The sequence below is a fragment of the Phalaenopsis equestris genome, unplaced genomic scaffold, assembly GCF_001263595.1.
Source record: "Phalaenopsis equestris unplaced genomic scaffold, ASM126359v1 Scaffold000002, whole genome shotgun sequence".
NCBI classification, from domain to species: Eukaryota; Viridiplantae; Streptophyta; class Magnoliopsida; order Asparagales; family Orchidaceae; genus Phalaenopsis; species Phalaenopsis equestris.
The window spans coordinates 66,420,327-66,430,455 of NW_018164444.1; the positions used below are offsets into that span (position 1 = coordinate 66,420,327).

Consider the following 10,129-nt stretch of genomic DNA (forward strand, 5'->3'; position numbering starts at 1 on the left):
TTTACAAGCAATTTGATGCTTTGAATGTGAAATTGGATGAGCAAATATACTCAAAATATGAAAAAAATATTGTCAAATCAGACGTCTCATCAATCCAAATTCAACGAGCCCAAAATAGGCACTCAAATGCTCATAAAAAATCATTCAATCAAATGGATCACTCCAGGTCATTCGATGGAGCGGTCCAGATTCATGTGGTATTTAAAGAGCATACAATTAACAAAATCTATAAATAGGCATCCACTCAATTCATGGAGGACTTGGAAATTGGACTTTAAGGATAAAGCTGAAGGGAGATCCAAGCTCTCGAGGATTCTCGAGCTCCACCACTGTCAGACCATCGGTGCTCGGTTACCGCCACTGAGCTTCACCACTGCCATTAAGCTGCCTTCGAGGTCCACCACCGACGACTGCTATTGACAAGCTCCCCCACAATAGGTTGTTGCTGCCGATCTCCACCATTGTAGGACCATTGTCAACGAGCTCCACGTACCACCGCCAGACCGCCGCTGTCAAGCTTCCCCACTGTCGTCAAGCTCCACCATTGTCAAGCTCTACCACCATCCGACCACTAGTCCCCGGTTGCCTTCATTGAGCTCCACCACCATTGGACTGTTATCGTCGAGCTCCACCACTGTCGAACCACTAGTTCCCGACCGTTGTCATCAGACCACCACTTGCCTAACAAATGATACGCCCCATTTATGTAATATTGCTTTCAGTTATTCAAGAGCCAACATCTTGTAACTTACGACATAGTGGAATCACTTCAAGTAATATTCCTCAAGATTTTTTCTTTTCAAAATTTTCACGAAAAAAACTCATGCCGTCTTTTTTTTTGAGTTTTTTTTTTTTTTCCGTTTGTGTGTATTTGTTGAATCATCGTAAAATACAAATACGTAAACACATTACTCTACTACCGTGAATTTAATGGTACACCAAAATAAATTATGTTACATTTTCATGATCAATATGTGCACATTATATCAATATTATAAACCTTATTAGTATATGTATGGATTACTTAAATTGCCTATTCATTTGAGGGTGGAAAGTTTTATTAAAGTTTAATATAGTATCAGTCTTTTTCACATACCTCTTAGAAGTAATTTCACCGTTATTTATAAATATAAATATTATGCGCTAAAAATTTCATGACAAGAGAAAGTTTAGCATCTAATTTTGTATGGAGATCTAACATAAAAAAAAAAAAAAAAAAAAAAAAAAAAAAGAGCAAGAGAAATTGTACACACCAAAAATAACAACACGAATCTCAAAGAGAACGAACGACCAAAATGAAAGAATTTCCTTTCGAGTTAAACAATTAACCGACGATTCAAGGCCAAGCATTAAGCCGCATCTCCAAAACAAGAGATAGGTTCAAGATCTGAAAATTGTTCCATGCTCGGTAGCGGCAAGTCCTGTCAAAAGTGAGACATAAATCATACCGGCAGCAAGTCTTAGTCGGATCTTCTGATCTTGCAAGGTCATAAGTTGCGACAAAACCCTCCTAAGACCTTGCAAGATTAAAAGATCCGGCAGAGGAGATGAACCGACCGAACAGACGAGACACAAGTCCTGCAAGACTTGAGTTGAATGGAAAATGAGCCACGCTTACTCAACCAAAAAAACCAACTGATCACGTTCGACCAACCAACGTCGCTTCAGAACCGAACGACCATAACAAAATCGACCGCTCTGATAGACCTTGCCGAAAGACACCGAGCCAGATTGCCATGCTGCCAGACACTTCGACCGACCAACCTGCACTTCAATGGACACATACGCCACTCGTCGGGTAGCCTCAGTCGACTAACTTCAAACCAGCAGACCATTCAATAACCGCAAAATGTTGAAATTCAAATTATAATATAAATATGACATAAAATATATACAATCAATTAGAGTGTTAGTGACAGTAACAATAATTTTCATAACTGTTAACTTTTTTCCAGTAATTATACAAATCACATCTCTATAATTACGGGACAAAAATATGAAGAAAGGGACCTTTCCCTCGTTCCTCCATATAAAAAAAATTCTAGACTTATTCTTCTCTCCTTTCCTCCTCTCCTTCACTTTGCTTAAACACTCGGGTCATGTTCATAAATGACAAATTAGAGTCCAACAAAAACTTGTATATATATATATATATATATAATCATTGAGTCTGTCATAACTAAATGATTCCACTTGCTTATGATATTCATTTATAACAAACATGATATTACTCACATAAAGCAATTTTAGGTTTCCTTGAACCTAGTTATCATTCATGCATAATTAGATTGTAATTTTACCCCATCCAAAATTTTGAAGAAAAAATTACCCACATTCCACTCATTTCTGATGTATTTACATGCCAAAGAACTAAATTGTAAATTTTGACAAATATACACCACATTGCCAAAAAAATTTACATAGGCATTGAATGATAAATGCCTCAATTTTTAAATAGACATACACAATAACTTGTAGTGTTATCTTAATTAGAACAAGTGAAAAAGGCTCTTTATTTTTCCATTTTAATTAGTTAGGGGCCATGTTGAAGGATGGCATTGGGCTTCTATAAACCGGCGGAACTATAAGTATGCGCACCCCACTTCAATCTCTCATTTCATGGTCCCTTGACATTTTACCCCAGAGAGGAAGAAAGAGAGAATATAAGAAAGAGGGAGGATAGTGAGAGCAGAGAAGCAGAGAAGCATCCGGCGGCAATGGCGACGTCTCCGAAGTGGCTCGCATTGCTCGGAATCTTTGTATTGGTATTGTTCGGAGGCTTGGGGTGGTTCGGATGCCAGAATTACGACGGAGAAAGGTACATTATGCTTTCAGTTTATAGGGTTTCGATTTTTGATGTGTCGGTGTTTCAGATATTGTAATTCCAGATTCAGATTTATGTATTCTTTGCTAGTGACGGATTAGATGATCTGTTATCGATTGCGATTTAGTTTTCTTTTCTTTCGAGGAATTTGTGAGAAAATGGTATTCTGCGTCGAAGCAGAGGAAGCGCAGGAGATCGGAAGGTTGTTTCAAGAGCATTTTCTTCGTTGCAAAACTGAAATAGCAGTACATGGAATGGCCAAATCTTTATTTCTTTTGTCGGTGGTTTTGCCTTGTAGTTGTGAAAATGCAGTGATGGAATGACCTAAAGCTCAGTAGAAACAGAACACGGCAACCTTTCTCTGTCACGAAATCTGATCCACTTTCTCTTGTTTCTTGCAGCCACGATCGGCCTTCGACAAGGAATTTGAGGAATGAATCCGCCATGAGCATCAATTCGTCTTCAATTCTATCAACGAGGTGAGTCTCCCTAAATCTCTGTTTCTGTTATCCTTCTCCAACAGATCCAGGCGAGTGAACTGCAGAGCTCATGCAGTATTTGTTTGGATAATCTTGGCCGTTGATTTGGTTCTCTCGTTTCCCTTTTCTCTCCTGTTCTCTAATTCTTTATTCTTGAATCCTCGAGGGAAGATGATCCGGCCGTTGGAGGTCACTGCAGTCATTTCCTCTTCACTACAAACTTTTCTTTATCTTCATGGAACAATCAATAATGCGATTGGACGATAAAATGAGAAAACGTTTTTAGGGGTAATTCAGTCATTTGCATTAACGCCCTCTGTTGTTTCGCGATTCAGGTTGTCGCAGAAGGTGGAAGGAGCCGTGGAATCTCCAGAGCTGGTCGCCTCCTTGGTCCAGTTGTAAGTAAACTTTCCTTTTTTGTAATTACCCTATTTTTCCAGCCAAAATTTTGTTTTTTTAATAATGGCATTATACATAAACGTCGTGCAATTTTTATGTATTTATATATCTAATATCCAAATTTTCATATTCATATTTTTTAAACCAAACTACATTGATTGAACTTATTAGGTTTGATTCGATTTTTTAATGCCATATGAAAATTCATTATATAGGATAACGTTCACTATCCATTAACCTCCAAAGCGCTGTGCCGCCGTCGAGCTGGAAATGTACCCGTTTTAGCCCGCGATTTTTCTTCGTTATCACATGCATGTTCTCATCTACCCGAATGCTTATACATAATCAGCGTAACAAGTAGCTTCCTTAAGTTAATTACTGGCAAGCTTTTCCATAGTTAAATTTCGGTTTAAGAGCTGTAGACTTTGTATCCTAGCTAGCTATCATTTGTCCCACTCTTTTTTCACGAGCTCTACACGTGACTGATGCACATGCTTTCAATAACTCTTCTCGAGCTGGGCTGGGCCTCTTTGTGGTGGTGCCCACAATCGATCGCTGTTTATTGTCCTTAAGGCAGCTCATGGGAACATTTAATTCATGAATCACCGACTAGTAGTGCATGGTTAGGGTGGGGGTTGCTTCACATGGCTTTTCATTTGTCCAAATTAGGTGTTTGGTTTGCCTCAACGGGCCTTACAATGATTATGGTAAACTTTGAGTGGGCTTTTAGATTATCGACCAGTAGAGTTAGAGATATTCTGTCTAGGGTTTAGGTTTTAAGGGAATCGTGCAGTATAGCAGAGTTTAGAGCAATTATTTGCACATCTACAGCAACCAAGTGTATGTGTGATTCATTTAACATAAGAAGGCATGATATATGAGAAGAGGGTTAATTAAATTATGTCTTATCTTATTTTATTTTTTAATAAGAAGTAGAGTGCTAATGTCAAATAAATTAAAAATTAATGATTAGAATATTTTTCACATAAAGTCGGCGCTTTTTCAGGTCTGGGTCTAATGGAAGAAAAAATATTACATGCAGATAAGACACGTGTGAATAAGAGCGGAGTGAATGTATTTTAGAGTGTATTGAGGGTATACTTATTTGAATATATTCTCAATATACCCTATAAAATGTACCCAATCCCGAAAGCCTATTTGTTGTATAGGCCATTTAACTCTTTTTTGGTTTGGCTGACGGGTGCAGTGTCTTTTCAGCAACATTTGTCGAGTTGGCATTCAAGAAAAGCATAAATTGACATAAAAGCGAACCATTGTCAAATGCTAGTCCCCATATGCACTGAAATTCTTAATTTCTTTTCCAATATAAATAAAGAAAATTTACATGCAAATAATACAATTTTAGAGTATTTATATTACAAACCCTTAAATTTTGGTATATGTATTTATCCTACACTGGATTTATAAATTTATGCATACACATGTATATTTCATGCTTCAAAATTTAATAATAGTAATACTTCTTATCTGATGTTAAGATTTTAAAGGCTATGGATGCAAATATGAATTGGATGCATAGTAATTAGGTCGCAAATATTTTATGTATTCGAACCGTTTTTTTTTTCATTATTAATACGCATTAAAATACTAATTTAACATTTATATTATAAAAATACTATCATTTACTAAAAAAAAATCAATCTTCTGCACTACAACATTCTTCCATTCATCCGCACGCACATAAACCGTTCGATGAAATGCTTGACTTATCTCCAGGGCCATTAGCAACAGTACAGCCCGCCGTTCCCTGAGCTACCTCTCCTGCGGAACCGGAAACCCCATCGACGACTGCTGGCGTTGCGACCCCAACTGGCACAAAAACCGCAAGCGCCTTGCCCCTTTGCGGCCGGGGGCATCGGCTTCGGCCGCAATGCCATCGGTGGCCGCGACGGCCGCTTCTACGTCGTCTCCGATCCCACCGACTACGACCCCATCAACCCCAGGCCAGGCACCCTTCGCCACGCTGTCATACAGGACGAACCATTATGGATCATCTTCAAGCACGACATGGCCATCGTACTGAAACAAGAGCTCATCATGAACAGCTTCAAGACCATCGATGGCCGTGGAGCCAACGTCCACATAGCTTATGGAGCTTGCATCACCATCCAATTCGTCACCAATATTATCATACATGGAATTCACATCCATGATTGTAAGCCTACGGGAAACGCCATGGTGCGCAGCTCGCCCTCGCATTATGGGTGGCGCACCATGGCTGATGGAGACGCCGTTTCGATATTTGGGTCCAGTCATGTGTGGGTGGATCACTGCTCGCTTTCCCGTTGCACGGATGGGCTCGTGGATGCTATCATGGGCTCAACGGCCATCACCATTTCGAATAATCACATGGCTCACCATAATGAGGTATGACTTCTGCTTTCATCAGCATTTATTTATTTATTGTACATGGATTTGTGATCTGTATTTATAAATTTATTTCATTTAGAAACATTTGGCAGCTAAACACGAATCATAGAACAAATTGAGAGGTGATGAGAAAATTCTTATTTGCATTGTTATAGGATTTTTTTTTTTTTGTTTTTTTTTTCTTATGGGAAGTTATTGGACTGGGATAAGCATGAATGTCATTCATTAGAACATATGCAAATCTACAAGAAATTCTTTAGGGCTTATTTGGTTTTTTGAAATCGGGAAAAATAAGTTAATTACAGAAAAATGATATGTTTATTGAATTTTTTTATGACATTATATTCGGTTGGAAATCCTTATTTGTTTTGAACTCTAAAATCAACTTGGGAAAAAATCTAAAAAAGTATGTTATTTATCATTTTCTTAAATATATTTTCTCTACAAACAACCGAATGGGCCCTTATAAAAACTTGGCCTAAATAATTTCTTCCCCCACCTGTTTTTAATTTAAGTCACTTCTCTTGATGAATTATTTACAAGAGCAAATCCTTGTAAGAAATTTAATTTGTCCAAAAATTCAGAGCTAAACTCCTCAGAGGTTGATGGATGCAGGTGATGCTTCTGGGGCACAGCGATTCCTACGAAAGGGACAAGATGATGCAGGTCACCATCGCTTTCAACCATTTTGGCGCAGGGCTTATTCAGAGGATGCCCAGGTTTGTGCTTTTCCTCCTCGTACATCTTTAATTTCCTTCTCTTTCGCACAACTGTGAATGCTATAAATAGAACCCAAATGTTTCTCTAACTTATAGATGTCGCCACGGCTACTTCCATGTGGTGAATAATGACTATACCCACTGGGAGATGTACGCCATTGGTGGAAGCGCAAATCCCACCATCAACAGCCAGGGCAACCGATACTTGGCTCCAGCTAACCCGTTTGCAAAAGAGGTATTACTTATCTAAATGATTTCGCTCCATCAGTTGAAAATTTATACGCGTACTAATTTCTTCTCCGCATCAAAATCTTAAATCCTATTTTGTGGGCTTGTTGGATTCATTGTTATCTGACTATGATTGCTTTGCTTAAGCACTACGAAGTTATTTTGAATAACAACCTACATTTATAGTAAGAGAAATCTACATAAGTAATACCACAAAAGATGTATTTGCATGTCTAACGCCTAAAGTTTGATATTTACACTTCTAATATTTTGGTGTCTTTAGTTATGTTGATATTTTTGATGTGATGTTAAGAATTTAAGTGGTATGCATGTAAATAGGAATGTTTAAGTGTTAGATATGTAAATACATAATAATTGTGTGGTATGTATGTAGATGCCCTTTATAATAATTGCTATATTCTAATGGGAGGAGATGCTGTCATAAGTGTTAATAAGTCAAGTTTAAGAGAGCTCAAATGTTGTTGGTCACTACTTAATATTTATACATGCACACATTTATGCATATGAATATGGCACTTATCAAGCCATTATTTTTCTAAGCATGACCGAATAACGTTTTGTTCATGTTTTACAAAGTTAGATATAAAATTAGTCAAACTTAAGCTAATTAATGAAGCGGCCAACAATGAGGGTTTTAGAAAGTTCTACACGTATAGAATCAAGGGAAATTTACATACATACTATACAATTTTTCTGTATTCCCATATCCGACACATAAAGTTTCATATTGCTTTTCTGAGTGCTATGCATGTCAACATGAAAATTTATGCATTAGACGTGGAAATACATAAAAATCGTCTGGTATGCATGTAATTAAGTCCCCTTAGAATCAAACATTCAATTAATATAGCAAATAACTCGTTTACTCATTAATCATCATTGGGCTGGCGCAGGTAACGAAGAGGGTGAACACATGGTCAAGTGAATGGAAGAACTGGAACTGGAGATCTGAAGGAGATCTACTTCTTAACGGTGCCTATTTTGTGCCATCTGGCACCGGCTCTTCTTCAAGTTACGCGAGGGCCTCTAGCCTAGGCGCCAAGTCTTCCTCTATGGTGCGCGCTATTACTGCTTCCGCTGGCCCTCTTTCATGCCGCTATGATCGTTCATGCTAAGTTTCTCTTATGTCTTACCAGGCAACAAATTACAGTATACAGGTTACAAGTTACAGGTTTTTCTTATTTTACTAGCTTTTTTTTTCTTAGCAATTGTGGTGATGGTCATAGTGTTACTGAGTTGTTGAATGGGTCAGTCCAAGCCATTTTGTCCTTCGACCTCCGCCGGATCCCGCTGTAGCTCAGCGTGGAGCGGTTGCGGAAGCGTTGTCGGATATATAGTTTGCTTGCCTTCTTCCTACTTTACTTGGAGTCTGGAGTCTTTTTTTTTTTCCCCTTAAATTTCATTTCTTCGGCGTGTTATTTTTCCAATTCCTACCTTATGTGAGGATTTGATCATTTAAAGTGTTATATAGTTTTATGTTGCTTTCAGCAAACTGGACTCCTATAGCATTGAGAAAATTATAATGAATTGGGTTTTGCAGACTTGTTTGCGTAATACTAATTACATGCATGCTTGATTTCAGTAAATGAAAGCAAGTGGTTTTTTCTTCACCTTCTTGAATTTGCCTGTTGTTTATATAGTATGACTTGCACACATGCCAGTATGCCACTCCATTCCTATGCATTTTATAAATATGCCACCTTATCTATGGATGGAAAGTTGTATTTTGCTTTTTTTTTTTAAGTATAAATCGTGATAGCTTTTATATGATATAAAATATTTGGCAGTATAAATGTATAAAGAGGAAAATTTAGGTTTTGGATTTGCAGAAACATAGAAATTGGTAGGGTCGTATGTATGTAAATGCTCCTTATATGAAATGTACAACTTGAATTGTTCATTTTTATATTTTTTGTTTGATTATAATTTTCTTTATTTTTCAGTTTTCTATGATAATAGTTCATGATGTCTGCTAGAAAATTTGTGGCAGTATAGTAATAAATTATTATCTTAGCGTTGCATGAAATCAAGTACATGGTTAGATAGAAGTAAGCAATTAATAGTGACACTACATGTTTTTAAGTGGAAACTCTTAGAAAAGGTAAAACATCATGGGGTCTTACCCAGTTGAAATGATCCACTATGTAATTTGCATACATGGGTCGACTCTTCACTTGAATTTGGAAAGAGTAAGTTACAAAGATAACCATTATAAATGTACAATAATGGTTCATTGATAGTAGTCATAATCTGAATGTAATGAACGTACTTCTCGATGATAGTAGTTAATCATGTGAGATGCAGATGGTTGTTTCAGAAGCGTTAGTTGGCCACTAAGACCGTAGTATGAAGCTGCAAGAACTGTGAGTCAGGTAAATCATAGTTGGTCACAAGAGTCAGTGGTAAACTGTGACGACATCTGTAGGCCGCGGGGGCCGAAAGCTACATAAGCTATTGACCACAAGTCGTAGTGGCAAGCGGTGACCATGTTTGTAGGTCGTAGTGGCCGAACTCGAGAGCTGCACGACTTATGAATCATATATGTCGTATTTAGTCACGTAGGTCATAGTGGCAAGATGTGACAACGTTCATAGGCAGCAGGGGTTGGAGTCGAGAGTTACACGTGTTATGAGCCATTTAGACTGTTGTTGACCAGAGGTGGCGGAGGCCAGAAGCGGTGGCGATGGAGGCCAATGGAGGCCAGAAGAGGTGGATTGAGATGGAGGCGACAGTCAAGAAATCGGCGGTGAAGGTAGCCTGAGGTGGCTGTGGCTAGAAGCGACGACGAAGGTGATCTGAGATGTAGGCGACACCCAAAAGGCGGAGGCGGTCGCAGATGGTTGGATGGCAGCAGTTAGGTCGGAAGGCGACGACCGAAGGATGAAGGCGGTGGCAACCGAAGCTCGAAGGTAGCCAATAGGAGGCAACGACGTAAAGACGAATGCGGTCAAAGGGCGGATGCGGCCGAAAGCGGCGGTAGCCTGAGACGATGATGACCATAAGACGACGACTGCGGGCTGGAGGCAGTGGTGGCTAAAGGCGGACCAAGAGCGGGGGGGGATGTGAAG

At 38.7% G+C, this 10,129-nt stretch overlaps 1 pseudogene; it reads left to right on the plus strand.

Moving 5' to 3' along the window:
- The first annotated feature begins 2,595 nt into the window (after positions 1 to 2,595).
- On the plus strand, positions 2,596 to 8,404 carry LOC110017824 (annotated as a pseudogene).
- The last annotated feature ends 1,725 nt before the right edge of the window (positions 8,405 to 10,129 follow it).